Source organism: Odocoileus virginianus, chromosome 26 (assembly GCF_023699985.2).
Source record: "Odocoileus virginianus isolate 20LAN1187 ecotype Illinois chromosome 26, Ovbor_1.2, whole genome shotgun sequence".
NCBI classification, from domain to species: domain Eukaryota; kingdom Metazoa; phylum Chordata; class Mammalia; order Artiodactyla; family Cervidae; genus Odocoileus; species Odocoileus virginianus.
Genome location: NC_069699.1, coordinates 39,874,037 through 39,891,854, shown reverse-complemented (window position 1 = coordinate 39,891,854; position 17,818 = coordinate 39,874,037). Strand labels below are relative to the sequence as shown.

Sequence of the window (17,818 nt, the reverse complement as noted above, 5' to 3'; positions counted from 1 at the left end):
TTGTCCTCCCCCTTATACATTCTCTCAATAAACCCACGACACCATCCGCACCTTCCAGGTGGGGAGACAGGCTCAGGAAGGCTGGGTATGGTGGCCAAGATCACACTGGTAGAGACAGGATTTGAACTCAGGTCTCTGACTGCAAAGCCCACACCCTTAGCCATTGACTAAGCTGTGCTTTTATGGGGACTGCAGCGGAGGTGGAGACCCAACACATAAACCCTCGAAAACCAGCAGACCTTGAGACAGTGGCCTGGTAAACACTGACTGCTCAGAGTGTTCAGAGAGGGGGTGGCTGTAGCCCAGGCCCTAAGGACTAGGTAGGATTTGAACTGGAGCACTGGAGGGTGTGGTTTCAGGTGGGGGCAAAGGTGTGGAGGTGGGGCTGGGCGGGGCGCAGGTGGGGCCACAGCGAGAGGCTGGTCGGGGATAAAGTCAGGGGCAGGCGAGGGGGCTGGCCAGCCTCCAAGTGGACTTCTGTCACCACGTAAAAGGCTGAGGCCCAGAGCTGCCTCAAAAGCCCAGAACTAGAGACCCAAGAACTAGAGATCCCGCACTCAGCCTAGAAGCGGGATCAAGGAGAATGGCTGGAGCCCTTCCACCCTGCTTTCTTAGTCTGTGTTCCTCTCCAGGCCAACACACCCAACACGGCAGTGGGCATCCAGGGCACACCCAGCACACGCCGCCCACCCCGCCACCCACCCCCATCCCTGACACAGGACTCCCTATAAAAACAGGTCCAATCCACCGTCAGCAGTGAAACTTTTATTGGTGGTTTCTTAGGAATGGAAAAGGCAAGCTTCCTAGTAGCACAAGAGTTCCCGAAAAATCCGACCTCCCATTTCCAGCTTCTTCTCTAGAAGCTACTTTCCCAAGGCCACAGCTTCAAGTCTCCTCTCCACCCCAGCCGCTCCTCTCCTTGCTCGCAAAGCCCCATTCGGCCTGCAGCCGTCACACACATGCATCTAGGGCTGTGAGCAGGACAGGCTACGTAGTTTGCAGGGCCTGGTGGAGAATGAAAACATAGGGGCCCTTGTTCAGAGAGTATGGAGAATTTCAAGATGGTGACCGCAGAGCATTAAATCAATGTGAGCCCTTCCGAGCACAGACTAGCATCCCTGGGGAGCTGACCCTGGCCCTTAGAGTGTGCCCGGTATGGACTAGAACGTCAAGTCCCAAGAATTTTTTTTTTTCACTTTTTGAAACAGATTTGGTAACTTTACTCCTGGACTTTGTTTTAAATTGGAGGATAATTGCTTTACGACGTTGTACTGGTTTATGCCATATAGCAACGTGAATGAGCCATACGTGTACATGTTCCCTCCTTTGTGAGCCTCCCTCCCGAAGTTTCATGAATTTTAAAACTGAAACCTGAGATTCTTCTCCTTCCACCCCTCACCCCCCTAAATAAATGCGTATTTTAAAGACAGCTGCCCTGGGCCATACCCAACCCTACCCTCAACTCTCAACAGCTCACATGCTGCCCTCAGTCCCACAATGGAAATGTTTGAGGTCTCCTATTTGAACTGATTATACCTTTTGCAAAGTGCTTTTCCATGTTTTTTACAAGAGAGGAGTTTATTATCTCATTTTACAAATCAGGCAAACAGATTCAGAAATACCCACCTGAGCTGGCACCTTGTTGGCCAGTAGATCCGTGGCACCAAACCTCTGGCCTCCAGACCCCTCAGCCTGAAGCCACTCCCACCAAAGAAAACATCTGGATGCCATATAAGGTGAAAGAACAAGTGCAAACCTCAACACCGAGGGTCATTTAATTGTCTGGTAAGAGCAATTTCTCATGTTGAAAGAGCCTCACCCAACCCAGACATACACCAGACCTGAATCAGACCTGCATCAGCAGAAGTTTTGATGGAAATGTGGAAAGTGTCCCCATCCTTGCCTGACTCATCACACCCGATGCTCCTGCAACCACAGACCGAGAAGAAAAAAGGGGGCCCCAAGCTTCTATTCCAAAAGGGTATAGGAGGGTTAGTCACTTTGTTTTACTCCTCTTTAAAACCTGGGAAATCTTTTTCTTTTTTTTTAAGTGAACTGTTACTTTTGGAATCATTTTAGATTTACAGAAGAGGTGTAATGATAATATGGAGAGTTCCCTTAGCCAGTTTTACCCATTAATTTTTTCTTTTAACCTCTAAATTTTCCAGCATTTATTTCCTGAGAATGAAGCCATTCTCCTATTAATATATAACCATACACCATTATCACCCCATTATTAACATTTATGTTTCCGAAGTGGATTTGTCATAGCCAAGAAACTGGCACAAGGCTATTAACTAAACTCCAGGCTTGATTTGGGTTTCACTTGGATTTTTTTACTAAATGTCCTCTTTCTGTTCCAAGACTCGATCCAGGGAAGAGCATGATGTTTACCTGTCACGTCTCCCCTCTAGTCTGCAACAGTTTCTCCCTGTTTTTCAAGACATGGATAGTCTTAGGAATTTCCTGGTGGTCCAGGGGTTAGTACTTGGTGTTTTTCACTGCCGAGAGTCTGTTCTTTAAAAAGAACACCACAGAGATGGGCGCCCTTCTCATCACATCCTATCAGGGCTCTGTGGCACCCACATGACACCACTGGTGAGATTCTCCTTGAGCCTGTGTGTAAGCTGGTATCTGTCAAGCTTTTCCACTGTGAAATGACTATTTTTCACTTTCCAAACTCGACTTTTGGAAATGAGTCTGTAAGTCTAAGTTACCCTCAAGTGGGACAGGGATTTTTTTTCCTTCTCTTTTTTTTTTTTTTCTGGCATGTAGGATCTTAGTTCCCCAACCAAGGACTGAACCTGAGTCTCCTGCAGTGGAAGCTTAGAGTCTTAACCACTGGACTGTGAGGGAAGTCCCGAAAGCTTGGTATTTTTAATGTTAATTAAAGTAACTTAAAAAAAAAAATTCTGGTTTAAAGTGCAAAAGATACGAAAGGATACAAGGCAAAACTTTTCTCCCCATCTCAATCTCCACAAGTAACAATGTTAACCATTTTCTTATGAATCATTCCAGAGGTATTCTATGCACAGACATGTAAACATACATATTTTGTTCCACCTTTTTTATACAAAGGTAGCACAGTGGCCACACTCTTATGTACCCAACCACAATGAGACCCTATAAACCACACAAATTGTTAGACATGATGGATGATTAAACAAATCACAATACTGTAGAGCAAGGGGCTGGCCACCACCACCAGCGGTTACACAAATAAATAGTATCTGTTATCATGAAAAAGTAATATGTCAAATGAAAATAAAATCAAGTGCAAAGCACACATGATTTCTTTTGGTGAATGATATCTTTCAGGAGGATAAAGTTCAGAAGTCACAGGAGACTGTACCTGCCCAAGATAAAACAGAAGACTAGTGAGTATAATGTTTTGCAATACGTAGAAGCAAAATAAAACGATGGGGTTGTGAGATTTGGGGGAATGCAAACTCGAGGATCCTGAAGCCAGCCACTGGTAGATGGCAAGACCTTGTCAGTCTTTTCCTAGTCAGGGAGCTTAGGGTGGTTTGACTTTCTAGAATCTGTCTTCTTGGAAGGAGGGTGCTTGCAGTTAACTGCATTGTGGAAATAGGAGTAGAGCAAACACCCCACCCAGGGCAGGGACAGGATGTAAATTCCTCAGTCCTGCACTGTCAGGCTCCAGGCCACACATTTGTGGATGCCCCACACCCCAGCATGCCCACAGCCTACAGGATGAGGTGCTATCTTTCAGCCTGGCACCTCTTTATTCATTCATTCATTCATTCACCCATTTATCCATCCAATCATCCATCTGCTCATTCATCCATCCATCCACCCATCCACCTATCCATTCATTCATTCGTCTATCTATCCATCCATTCATTCATCTATCCATCCATTCATCCATTCACCTTTCCACTCATTTGTTTCCTTCTTTAACTCAGCATTTATCATATGGCTGACCCTTTTCCAGACAGAGGGACACTGCTGTGGCTGAGATGAACCCAGGCCCCTCCTCATGGAAGGTACAGTCTGGTAGAGAACTAACCCCGTGTGGGGAGTGCCTCAGCACCTCAGGCATTTTAAGATCACAGAAGGAACTACACCACCTGAGGAGCAGGGCTGCTCCATGGTGGGGGTTACAGCTAGGCTCAGTGGGAGTCAGTCACCGAACTGAAGGGAGAGAAGGGAAATTCCAGATGAAGGGAACAAGAAAAGACCCACAGACCAGAACTAGCACCCAGTAACCAAGCCCTTGTCCCAGTTTGGACCCTGTGCCAGGTTCTTGGCAGTCAAAACCCCTCAGTTCACCCCAGAGTAGCCTTGTGAGGAAGACAGTACGATCTCCTTTTTGTCTAGCTTTGTAGAGACATTATTGACATACAATATGTTAGTTTAATATATTGCACTGATTTGATACATATATCTATATTATGAAAAGACTGTTACAGTAAAGTTAGCTAATACCCCCTTCCTCTCACATAATTACCATCTTCTTGTAGTTCTAACATTTAGGATCTATTCTCTTAACTTTCAAGTATCTAATACAGTACTGTTAATTACAGCCACCATGCTCCACATTAGATCTCCAGAATTTATTCACTATAAGTCTGGAAACGTGCACCTCTACACCCACCACCTCCCCATTTCCCTCACTCCCCGGCCCCAGCAACCACCAATCTACTTTGTATTTCTATGAGTTCAACTCTTTTATGTTCTACAAGTAAGAACATACAGTGTTTGTCTTTGTCTGCCTTATATTGGGGCTTCCCTTGTGGCTCAGTGGTAAAGAACATGCCTACAATGTGGGGAGCCGCAGGAGACGTGGGTTCGATCCCTGGGTCAGGAAGATGTCCTGGGGAAGGGCATGGCAACCCACTCCAGTATTCTTGCTTGGAGAATCCCATGGACAGAGGAACCTGGCAGGTTCCATAGGGTCACAAAGAGTCGGGCATGACTAAAGCGACAGCATGCATGCATGCATGCCTTATTTCACTTAGTAAAATGCCTTCAAGGTCTATATTGTTGCCAAAGGCAGGATCCTTTTTTTTTTTTTCGCTTAATAATATCTTTATCCAGTCATCCAGTGATGGCACCTAGGTTGTTTTCACATCATGACTATTGTGAATAATGCTGCAGTGAACATGTGAACTCATCTCTCCGAGGCAGTGATTTCATTTCTTTAGGATATATATCCAGAAGCAGCATTGCTGGGTCATATGATAGTTCTATTTTTAATTTTTTTCAAGAACCTCCATACTATTTTCCTGAGTGGCTGCATCAGTTCACCTTCCCACCAAAAGTGCACAAGGGTTCCCTCTTCTCCACATCTTTGCCAGCACTTGTTATCTCTTATTTTTTTGATGACAGTCATTCTAAAAGGTGTGAGATGATATCACATTGTGGTTTTGATATGCATTTCCCTGATGATTAGTGGTGTTGACTATCTTTTCATGTACCTGTTGGCCATTTGGATATCTTTTTTGGAAAAATGTATTATCTCCCTTTTAAAGATAAGGATGCTGAAGGTCAGGCCTGAGGTTTACTTTCTTCTCCGTGTCTCTCCCTGGTGCCCAGCCCAAGCCCTGATAAACAAAATGTGCTCAGGAATTGCAGCATGGGCTGGAGTCTGTATATCAGATGCCCCCATTACCAGGGAACATGAATATGTCCCTGAAACCCTCCACCAGCTTCCTGGTCCGTAAAGCAGGGACACTTTCAAAATCAACATTTGTAGAGCACTTGTGTGCTGTGCTGGGAGAAAGAGCAGACAATGCAGAGTTCCTGACTCCAGGAACTTCCATGGAAGGATCTGAAAAGTTTGCTGGAAGTTAGAATTCACCCCTAGTGTCTCATTCAGTAAAGAATCTGCCTGCAATTCAGGAGACCCAGGTTCGATTTCTGGATTGAGAGGATCCCCTGGAGAAGGAAATGGCAACCCACTCCAGTATTCTTGCCAGGAGAATCCCATGGACAGAGGAGCCTGGCAGGCTACAGTCCATGGGGTTGGAAGAGTTGGACACAACTGAGTGACTAAACCAGCACCACCATAATCCACCCCAGTGAGGTTTGCATATAGTGCATGTATGTGCATATATATATTGCATATAGTGCAATATAGTGCATATATGAGGGTGACATATAGTGCTCTGGGTGAGCACGGCTTGACTTGCTAGCAGAATTAATGAGATAATACACGCTAACTAGAGAAGTCAGTGGTTTCCTATGTGCTTGGCACTGTGCTGAATGTTTTCTATGAACTAACTTGCTTAGTCATCGCCGTTCTACCAGGTCGTTATGATTATGATCAGCGGATGTATTGAGAGGAAGGTAGTGGAGGCTCAGAGGGGTTAGGTAACTTGCCCTAGGTCACACAGCTGGTGAATGGCAGAGCTGGAATCAGAACCCAGGCTGTCTCCTCCTCAACCGCAGGCTGTCCTGGGTCACGGAGGCTAGCAGGCAACACTGAATTTTCCTCTTCTGCCTCTTAGAAGACAGAGAAGGATCATAGCTACAGATCATGGAGCCCCGGCGGGGGGGGGGTGTTGTCCCAGGGTTAGAAGAGTACCTCAAAAAAAGGCCTATTTTTGGAAGCTCAAAAGAGGTCAAGGTCTGCCCTGAATCCCAGGTTCTCAGCAGTGGGCCATATTCTGTCAGCTGGACTTCTCCAGGGTTTATTTTTTATTATTTATTTATTTTTCTGAAGTTTTTTTTTTTTTTTTTAACCATACCAAACAGCACATGGGATAGTTTCCCAACCAGGGGTGGAAACTAGGACCCCCTGCATTGGAAGCATGGAGTCTTAACCATAGGTCCACCAGGCAATTCCCTTCTCCAGGGTCTACAGCAGAGAGATGACTGGGAAGATATTAGGGTGCAGTGTCCCATAGCTTCGGCCTGATGTCAGAAACCAACCTTGCTCCTTGGGCTCCAGCCCCTGCCCTGAAGTACCTGCCAGGCCCTGAAGTTGGAAGCAGCCTTCATCCCTCATTGCTAAGGGACAGACCTCTGAGGCCTCAAGTCACAGTGACTGCAGCCTAGCTGGCCTTTCCCCACCTCTCAGGACTATTCCCCACTATCTGCATCCACCCCCGCAATCCGAGCATTATTCATGCCTGAAACATCTCGGAAAGCCACAACAGCCCTGCCCTCCACCCAGATCCACACAGCCTCATAGCTGGTGTTCTTTAAAAGGTCATCTTCTTCCCTGCCCTTACCGACAGCCCCCCTCCCCGCCTTCCTGCAGCCCTTCAAACCTCCCTGTTTCCCTGCTCAGAGCAGGGACAGGCCTGCCGTTCCAGCTGCGTGGCCCCTATCAGGAATTTGCCCGCAGACACCACCTTCCTATCTGCCCCTGGGGCCCTTGGCTGCTGAGCTGGCCTGTCAAGCACCTGCTGCCAAGAACCTGTGGAATCGGCTAACATTTTCATGCCAGTCTGTCCTGGAGAAAGTATGTGACATTGGGTAAGAGCCTGTCCCACCTGCTTCAAGGGACCCAGAAGGCTTGGGCCTCAGTCCTGGTCCTGTCCATTTCCAAGACAGGGGGAGCCACTCTATTAACTTACTTTGGCTATGCCTTGAGGCATGCAGGGGCTTAGTTCCCCAAGCAGGACTGAACCCGTGCCCGCCCCCTGCACTGGAAGCACGGAGCCTTAACCCCTGGACTACCAGGGGAGCTCCTGAGCAGCGCTCTTCAGTCACTGCCACTGTCACTAGTCCCCAGGTCAAGGCTCCCGGGCGGGATGGTCCCTGCGAGGACAACACCACACACTCAGCACACACCCAGATCCCTTCAGCCTATGCCAGTTACATCCAGCTGCCAGCCATGTCCTTCTGCCCGATGACTTTCTGGTCATTGCTTGCTCACCAGGAGAGTGCTTTCCATCAACTAACTTGTTTAGTCATCATGATAGTCCCCACTCTGACTGCCCAGGAGAGCCAGAAAGGCCTCAAATGAACACCCCCCACCACCCCAACCAGTAGCCCTCCACCAATAACTGATGGTAAAGCCCCCAGCTCCTCCCCACCCCACATTCCAGGAGCAGCCCTCTCGTTAACTCACCCTTTATGGGCTCCCACTGTGCCTGTCTCACCTCCCTGTACCTGCCAGGACTTCCTGGGATCACTTTCCAGATAAAAGTCTGGCATTCGAATCCGAGGCTTGGGTCTGCTTGCGAGGAAACCCAAACTAAGACAACATCTAATGTGCAGCGTGTGCCGCGTTGTGCCAAGCACTGTGTTCAACACTTCACACGGCTTGACTCACTCCATCCTGCGACAGGCAGGCTCTGAGGTAGGGACCGTTATTGTCTCCATTTCGCAGATGCAGAAACTGACTCAGAGCTGGGGCTCGAAGCCAATCGACTCCTCCCTGGCCCCATCCTCCAGCCGGCGTGAATTGCTTTCAGTTCCTCAACTGCTCTGCTCACTCTCCTCCTTCCCTCTGCCTTCTGAGGCACAGTGAGGATAAATCACTTGGTCACAGCAAGTTAGAACCACTTGGACGCAAGAGACCTCCAGGCTGGAAGCCCTTACACTTCACCCCTGTGGTAGGTGAACAATAGCCCCTCAAGGAGTCCACGCCTGGACCCCGTGACTATAATTGTGCAGACATGATTAAGTGAAGGATCTTGAGATGGGGAGATGATCCTGGGTTATCAGAATGGGCTCAATATAATCACAACAGTCATTTTAAGAGGGTGTCCTCCACCCATCTCTTTCAGACAGATGATGTGATGACAAAGCAGAACAGAAAGAAACTGGAAGATGCTACGCTGCTCCCTTTGGAGATGGAAGACAGAGTCAAGAGACAGGAGATGCAGGAAAAGGCGAGGAAACATTCTCCCTTGGAGCCTCTAAAAGGAACCAGCACCTTGACCCTAGCCCAGGAAAACTGACTTTGGACTTTTAGCCGCTAGAACCGAAAAGAGAATACATTGGTGTTGAGCTAACCACTGCGTTTATGGTGGTTTGTTACGCAGCCACAGGAAACGAATGCAACTTCTGAACCAGTCCATCCCCGACCAATGGCTCAATAGCTGTGGTTCAGGACAGCTGACACCTGGCGGGCACATTGCAACCCATCCCTGGGGACACCTGGGGCCAGAAGCACAGAGAAGGGCCCGCCTGGTCTGAAGGGTCAGGGAAGACCTCCTGAGCTTGAGCGCACTTCAGCATAGGCTGGAAGGAAAGGGCAAGGGATGGTGTCAGGCAAGGAGCAGCGAGTGCAGACGCCAGGAGGTGAGAGAAAGCTCAGTCATTTGAGGAACTGAAATGATTCGGTGTGGCCAGACTTTGAGGGAGAAACAGTAGAAGCGCTGTGGTGCAGTGGGTCGGAGGCGGGGTGCCTGGCCGTGAGGCCCTGCCTTGCTGTCTCCCAAGTGTGTGATTTGGGCAAGTAACTTGACATCTCTCTGCCCTAGTTTCCTCACCTGCCTGATGCTATTGTATGTGTCTGTTTTCTTTCCCTTCATTTATTTAAAAATTTTTATAATTTTTACATAAATTTTAAAGGCTACTTTCCATTTATAGTTACTACAAAATATTGGCTTTATTCCCTGCATTATACAGTATATCCCCGAGCCGATTTTATTGTCGATCATTTCTACAGCGTCCCCCACCCCTAACCTGATGACATTTTCCTTACAGGGTTCTGTGAGGTAGAAGCGCATCTATAGCCGTTGGAACAGTGTCTGGCAGAGGAAGGATCAGTAAGCCTGTCATTGACGCCTACCCCTATCAACAGCAAGGTGGCTCGTTTCTCTTTTATTGGGAAACAGCACTGGATGGAGATTTTCTGGATACTGATGGTGATGATGATGAACATGATGACAGCTACCGCTTCCTGACCACCTGCTGTGCTCAACCCTCATTACCTACCTGATTTTGTAAGTGTGAGGTGGGTGTATCACTGTTATTCCTGCATAACTCAGATTTGAACCTGGGTCTGAGTCTAGAGGCTTCCCAGGTAACTCAGTGGTAAAGAATCTGCCTGCCAATACAGGCAGATCCCCTGGAGAAGGAAGTGGCAACCCACTCCAGTATTCTTGCCTGTAAAATCTCAAGGGCAGAGGAGCCTGGTGGGCTACGGTCCCTGGGGTCGCAAAGAGCTGGAATACGCCTGAGTGACCGAGGACTGAGTCTAGAATCTCTGCTTTGCCCGGGTTGCCTGTTTTCCTGGGGGGGGCGGTATGGGGCTGTGGCCCAGAGCAGGGGCCCTGGAGTCAGCCCTATTAATAGCATGCTTGGTTAACATCTCAGTTAACCAAGTTCTACTTCATGGGGCCTCAGTTCCTACTTCATGGGGTTGTGTGAGAATTAAATGTGTCAAAATGTGTTAGCACCCTGGTGAACTGTTGCCATGATTATCATTGTTGTCACCAGAGAAGTTTTGCATTCTAGAAAGCCACATGGTCCAGTAGACTCCCTCTGGAACTAACCAACCTGGGATTGAATGGCTGGTCAACCATCAAGGCCAACAGAGGTGCAAATTTCTCACACTTGGAGAACGGGGGGCCCTCAGAGACCTCGTTATGCTGGGCCAGCCATGTTCTGATTGTTCTCTTGTAACTTCTCAATGAGCTTCTGTACCAAGAGCTTTCCCTCTGCTTAGCAATACTAAGGCTAATGCTCTGGTTACTGCCAGCCCTTCCCCTCCCCTCACTACTGAAGATCTATATGGAGCTTTTGAACAGGGGATTGACCTCCAGCTATTTTGGAAGGGCCTGTCTTCTATCCGGACTGATTCTGGTCTGAGCTGAGAGTGTATTTACTGGCCAAAGTCTGCTCCAAAGTAAACACGCCATCACATTCCTCACAGCCTGTAACCTCCGTGGGGAGAAGCTGGGGGCCGTCATGGAGCGAGGAAACCTTATCTGACTTCGTTTCAGCAGGATTCCACTTAGCTTCACTTGGTGGGGTGAGGGACATGGAGAAAAGAAGGGAACAGATAGTCTTAAAATGAGCTGAATTAAAGAGCACATTGGATGCATTCCCTGCAATAACAGGTAGAGACTAGGAGATTCACAAGTGAAGGAGCACACATTTTAATGCGGGGGTGCCTTTGCTTTTTTCTACCCATAAACATAAAATGGATTTGTTTTCTTTGCTTTCTTCCTTCCTTCCTCCATTCTTCCCTTCCCTTCTCCTTCCTTCCCTTTCTCCTCCCCTCTCATTTTCTTTTTCTCCCTTCTCTTTCTCATTATGATAAACTTACAGTACCAGCCACACATACCTGTGGTGTCGTTGCTGCTATTTAATCTCTAATTCGTGTCTGACTCTTTTGTGACCCCATGGACTGTAACCTGCCAGGCTCCTCTGTCCATGGGGATTCTCCAGGCAAGAATACTGGAGTGGGCTGCCATGCCCTCCTCCAGGGGATCTTCCCGACCCAGGGATCAAACCCAGGTCTCCCGCAATGCAGGTGGATCCTTTACCATCTGAGCCACCAGGAAAGCCCTGTATACATATATATCCATATATATATACAAATATATATATTCATGATACCGTTACTACAATCAGAATGGAGACCATATCCATCGCTCCAAAAAGTCTCCTCATGCTTTTTTGTAACCTCTCCCTTCATCCCTCCCCACTTTCCCCCTGCATCCCCAGGCACACCCTGATCTGCTTTCCATCACTATAAATAGCTTGCATTTCCTAGAGTCTTACATAAATGAAATCACACAATATGTTCTTTTTTTGTCTAGCTTCTTTCACTGAGGTTACTTATTTTGAGATTTAGCTACGTTGTGCGTGTCAGATCCTTAGTTTCTATTGTTGAGTACTGACTAGTTCACTGTATGGATGCACCACAGTGCATTCATCAATTCACCTGCTAATGGACCTTTAGGTTGTTTCAGTTTGGGGCAATTACAAATAAAGCTGGTGCAAACATCCAAGGACAATCTTTTTATGGACACATGCTTTTATTTCCCTTGGGTAATTACCTAGGAGTGAAAGGGCTGGATCATATGTTTAATTTTTCAAGAAATCGCTTTCCAAAATGGGTTTACCATTTTACGTTCCCACCAACGATGCATGTTTCGTAACAGAGAAACGTTTAAGGTAGAAAGAAAGTCCTTAAGGTAGAAAGTAAAACTTCTTATAATTGTACTTCCTAGGTAACTGTTTCCTATAAGTCCTTCCAATGTTTCAATTTTTAAAAAGTACACACAGAACCAGACTGAGACATAGAAGTGCTCCAGGCAGGCTAATAATTTGGGATCCCCTCAACTTGATATTTTAAAAACAGTGGTTCAAAGTGGTTCAAGGATGTGGAGAAACTGGCATTTCTGTTCATAAAATCGATTATTCTTCTTTTAGAAACAAAGAATTCATTACATATACAGAATGAACTGTGGTCTTTTACTCGGAATTTTCCTGAAATCATAGTTGTCCAGGAAGGTTCTTGGGAGCTATATCAAAGGGCAGATGGTTCAGGTGGGTGTATTGTCTTTGTGACCCCATGGACTGCAGCCCGTCAGGCACCTCTGTCCATGGGATTCTCCAGGCAAGAACACTGGAGTGGGTTGTCATTCCCTTCTCTGGTGGATCTTCCCGGCCCAGGGATCGAACCCTCATGTGGCTCCTGCACTGGCAGGGGGGTTCGTTACCACTGAGCCACCTGGGAAGACCAAGACTCAGGTGATGAATGAACAAACAGCATGCAGCTCTGACCGGGGACTAACCTGACAGACCGAGGCTCTGAGAGTGCCGTCGCCTAGCTGGACTCTGGCATGGTGGCGCCAAGGAGGGGAACATTCTTATTTCCTCCAGAGGAGGCTATTTCCCTCTGAGCACCGGTTAGGCCTCAGTGAGTGTGAACACTCAAGTTAACTGCCACTGTGTTTTGATCTAGACCAGCGCTATTTGGGTTCCCCTTCTAGTCTTGCACCCTAACAGGCTGCCTGGCTGATCAGTTCTGTGCATATATTCACATGTATTAGTGCTACCTTCGTTTAAAAAAAATGTGTACACAAATTGAATCATACAAAGTCACATTGATCTGTGACTCGCTTTTCTTTTTCCCCACATAACAATAAATTCTGAGATCCTTTCACATCAGCCTATGCGTGGATCCATCACATTCTTGTGTTGTTAAAAAAAAAAGAAGTACCAAGGTGGTCCACCAGATGGATGTACTGTAATGTGGGACTTAGCAACTTTAATGAGCACGTGAATTGCCTCGGGGACCTTGTTAAACTGCAGCTTCAGATTCAGCAGGTCCAAGGTGGCGCCTGGTGCCACAGGAGCTGCTGGCGGGATCACACCATGAGGGGCAAGACTACAGTGCAAGTGACCTCTACCCACAAGCGAGGGACACTTGGCTGTTAGAAACAGTGCTGCAGGAAACAGGCTTGAATATCTATCTGAAAGCAGTCCTAGAGAACAGGCTTTGGAGTCAGAAGACACAGTGTTGAACTCCGACCCTGACACTAACCATGTGACCTTAAGCAGGTCACAACCTTTCTGAGTGGCCAGTGACTCCCTCCTCCCCCAGCAATTCAGTAAGTGGTCACAAAGGCCTCCACTCTCTTAGACCCCAGGGATAGAGATAAACAATCGCTGTCCTTGAGTGCTCTGAGTAATACTACTAATCCTGGCCCGAAGAGCAGTGGGGGAGGAGGGAGTCAACAAGATAAGGATGGAAAAGGGCTTTGTCAGTGGTCCAGCCATCCACAAAAGGGCAGTTCTATTCCAGCTGGAAGGCTGAGTGGGTTTGCCAGGTGAGAGTGGCTAGACAGGGTTTTCTTGAGCTGAAAAGTACTCTGTGACATTTGTCTGCACTTCAGAAATGCAAACCAGACTCACATAAATCTTCCAAGGAAGTCAAAGCCAGATGGGATTGAGGAAGAGGGCCCAGTCATCGGCAAACTTTTTTTTTTTTTTGGTGATTCCAACGAGACTGCAGTGGGGTCTGGGGCGGTGAGTGTCACCTTGGGCTGGGAAATCCAAGGCCCTCAGCAGACCCTGACTCCTGCTCCTGCCAAATGAATCCCACACAGGTGTCCCGTGGATAGCGGCCACTGTCTTCAGTGCTTTGCCATCGCTGGGCAAACTGTGCCCCTGGCAGTGGCGCTTAGAGACTCAGAACTGGCCTCTGGAGTTGGTTAGTCCAGGGTCTGCATCCAGATTCTGACACCTGATTCCCAAGGGACTCTGAGCAAGTGACCTGACTTCTTCTTCTTCTTCTTTTCAGCCTCAGTTTCCCTACTTGTAAAATGGGGCTGATAATAATAGCATCAAACTCAGAGTGTTCTTGAGAAGATTAAAAAATTAACCCCCAGGGCTTCCCTGGTGGTTCAGTGGTGAAGAATTGGCCTGCCAAAGCAAGGGACACAGGTTTGATCCCCAATCCGGGAAGATCCCACATGCCGAGGAGCCGCTATGCCCATCAGCCACAACTATTGAGCCTGGGCTCCAGAGCCTGGGAGCTCCATCCACTGGGCCCATGTGCCGCAATTACTGAAACCCACACACCCAGAGCCTGTGCTCTGCAACGAGAGAAACCACCACACTGGGAAGCTACCGCCAAGAGAGGTTCACGCACTGCAACCAGAGAGTAACCCCCAGCTTTCTGCAACTAGAGGAAAGCCCGTGCAGCAAAAAAGACTGAACACAGCACCCCCCCCCGAAAAGTATTAGTAGTGATAAGAATGGTATTAAAAACAAAAATAAAAAACCTTCCCAGACATGATGCTTAGCTCAGTACCTGGCACTAGGAAGTGGCCAATTACTACAGCTGGAGGATCAGAGATAAAATCACAATCAGGTAGCCCGTTGAGTGGCTCCAGTAAAGAATGGCTTTCATGAACACTGCTCTGCCCATTCTGAGCTCTATCTTAGCCAGTGGGTGAGTGAGAGAGTCGGGGTGCCTTTTCGCAGCAACCTGTCTCCTAGCAGCCCCCACCTAATCTCAAAATCTCAGGGCAGGGCTGCCTGCTGGGGCCCCTGGGCCTGCAAAACACCTCTGCCTTTTGCCACCCCTTTGGAGGAAGGCCAGCTCTCCTAACACCCCTCCGCCACCCTCCCCCCCAGAGTAGGCTTCCTCTTAGCACCCCACCCACGTGGTCCCAGGAGCTCTGCAGATGGGGCTGGCAGAGGAAGGTGAACCCTCCCACTTCTCAGGGAGCTCCTGAGAGAACCAGCTCCTCGTCCTCTAGCGGGTGGAGACAGAGCAAATATTCTCGGTTCTATTTTGCTTCTCTCTCTTTCTGGCAGGGTGTGGACACTGGTGTAAAATTACAGCTGAGAAGGCCCCCACCCTAGGGGGAAAGGTGCATCTGGTGAGAACGGAAATTCACTTTGTAAGTCCTGGTTCTTCATCTCTGTTCCCTTTGGAAAGTGGGCTTCTAAACCTGGAACTTTCAGACTTCACTGTTTGATGTCTGTGACAATAATAGCAGTATTGGCCCTCTCAGCTGACATGTACACGCTGAGTGTTATACACGTAGTTTCTCATTTGTCAGAAATTCCTAGAAGGTACACTGTTAATGTAGGTTACAGTAAAGTAATAAAATCAGCATTGCTGCAGGTCCTTGCTCTTAATCATGACTACTGTATTATCTTTCTTAGCCCTTCCTTAGAATCTAGTTTCTGTCACTCTGTGACCTTAAGTATCTTACTACTCCTCTCAATCTCAGTTTCCTTACCTGTAAAATGGAGATAATAACAACATCTTCTGGAGTTGCTGTGATAATTAAATGAGAATATCAGCACTTAAGAAGCAGAAGTTTCCATTATTATTACTATTACTACTAATCTTATTATTTCTACTATTTTTTGTTAAATGAAAGCCTTGTTGACAAAACTGGAACGCATTGGTGAAAAGGCTCTGTGCAGAAATGCCTGCCCTCTTCTTTTATCAAATATTGATGAAGAGCCCTTTGAAGACCTTGTGTGCTTCCTCTGCTTGTCACCAAAGCCACTGATGACCCTCCTCCACCATGGCTATGGAGTCCCCTTCACTCCGCATAAACTGCTCCCTTGGGTGTCTCCTGATGGGAAGTGGAGAATCACCAGACTCATCCTAAAACAGGGGTATCTCAGCTCAGAGTGAGGTGGACTAGATATTTATATGCAGAACTTAGTTATCTGTGTCAAGACCTGGTGAAAACAGACATATCTCCTGAGAAAGCAGAACCTTAGAACATTATCAGCTGCTGAGTGAAGTGAGTTGATCACATTAGCTCCGGTCTCACCTAGCAGGGAGGAGGTCCCCTTGGGAGTGAGACACTGGCTGATAAGTTTTGATGGATGCCTTTGGGTGGAAGAAAGCTTGAGAAGCCTTGCACATGGGTAGGCAAGGTTACCCACAGTGCCTTGAGAGAATCTGCTGCTCAGGTTGTGTAGATAAAGACAAGGTCCAGGCTGGGAACAGCATGGCTTTGAGGCATAGTACAGACTTTGGCGTTAGACCCAGGTTCAAGTCCAGCTTTGTCCAGTCCTTATCAGCTGACCTCCAGCAAATTTCTTCACTTAATCACAAAGAAGAGGAATGATTCTTCCAATAGTTACTGATCCTAACAATGGGCCTTAGCAGGGCCAGGGCCAGGTAATATCTTCTCTTCCTCAAGGCTCTTTTGAGCTTTTCCAGTGAGTGAGGCAATCGATCTGAAGAAAGTGCTTCCCCTTGTACACAAATGACCTGTTACATAACGCCACAACCACACATCTGCGGGCTCCTCCCAGAGTTGGAAGCCCTTGACGTCTATCCGTCCTGCCCAACCTCTATTCCCAACTGGGTCCTTAAAAGAATTAGATGTGACTATGGAGAACCAGAGAGAAGACAGCATGAGAAAGACTCCGCATGATGTTGCTGGCTTTGAAGACAGAGAAAGCAGCCCCCGCCAAGGAATTTGGGAAGCTTCTAGAAGCTGGAAAAGGCAAAGAAATGAGTTCTTCCCTAAAGCCTCCAGAAAGGAATGGATCCTGCCAATATGTTGATTTTAGCTCAGTGAGCCCTCCGAGGGACTCTAAACTACAGAAAAGCAAGATAACAATGTGAGTGTGTGTGTGTTTTTAAAGGCAAAGTTTTGGTAATTTGTCATAGCAACGTTAAGGAACTAATATACATGACAAATTATGGTTCATTTCTATCACCACCATTAGGGTGTTTGTGATAGTTGATTTATACTTTTTTCTCCTATTAGTCTATGAACTCCTCAAGGTTAAATTATAAGTTTGTCTTATTTACCATTTGTTGGCAGGTGCTAAGAAGGCTGAAAGGCCTTCAGTTAGTAGGCAGTCAATAAATACTACTAACAATAATACTATAATTCATATGTGTTCAGTTAATACGAGAAGGAAAATGTCCATTTCAGGGACTTCCCTGGTCACGGTGGATAAGAATTCGCCTTCCAGTGCAGGCAACAAATTTCCATCCCTGGTTCGGGACCTAAGATCCCACATTCTAGCTGGCAACTAAAGCCAGCGCGCCCCAACTACTGAGCCTGTGCTCTGGAGCCTGAGTGCGCCAAAGAAAGATCCCGCATGACGCACCTGAGACCCGAGGCGGCCAAATAAATTTATTTTTTTAAATGTCCATTTCCTTCATGACGCTCCCAGTGCCTAACACGGAGCCTGTGGACTGTGTTAGTCGCTCAGTCGTGTCCGACTCTGTGCACCCGTGGACTGTAACCCGCCAGGCTTCTCTGTCCATGGAATTCTCCCGGCAAGAATACTGGAGTGGATTGCCATTCCCTTCTCCAGAGGGACTTCCCAACCCAAGGATCGAACCCTGGCCTCTTGCCTGGCAGGGAGATTCTTTACCGTTTGAGCTACAGGGAAGTCCTTAACACAGTCTAGCACACAGCAATAGCTCAATGAAAGG

The 17,818-nt window shown here is 47.5% G+C and overlaps 2 long non-coding RNA genes across 2 annotated transcripts; one reads left to right on the top strand and one right to left on the bottom strand.

Annotated features, from left to right (window-relative positions):
• Positions 1-750: 750 nt before the first annotated feature.
• Positions 751-6,503, bottom strand: LOC139031255 (uncharacterized). Its single transcript, XR_011483723.1, has 2 exons — positions 1,627-6,503; positions 751-1,005 (listed from the first exon to the last, which is right to left on the bottom strand). It is a non-coding gene; the product is annotated as an uncharacterized lncRNA (long non-coding RNA).
• Positions 6,504-8,713: 2,210 nt separating this feature from the next.
• LOC139031254 (uncharacterized) lies at positions 8,714-17,264 on the top strand. The gene is made up of 3 exons (XR_011483722.1): positions 8,714-9,222; positions 9,631-9,869; positions 14,186-17,264. It is a non-coding gene; the product is annotated as an uncharacterized lncRNA (long non-coding RNA).
• Positions 17,265-17,818: the final 554 nt, after the last annotated feature.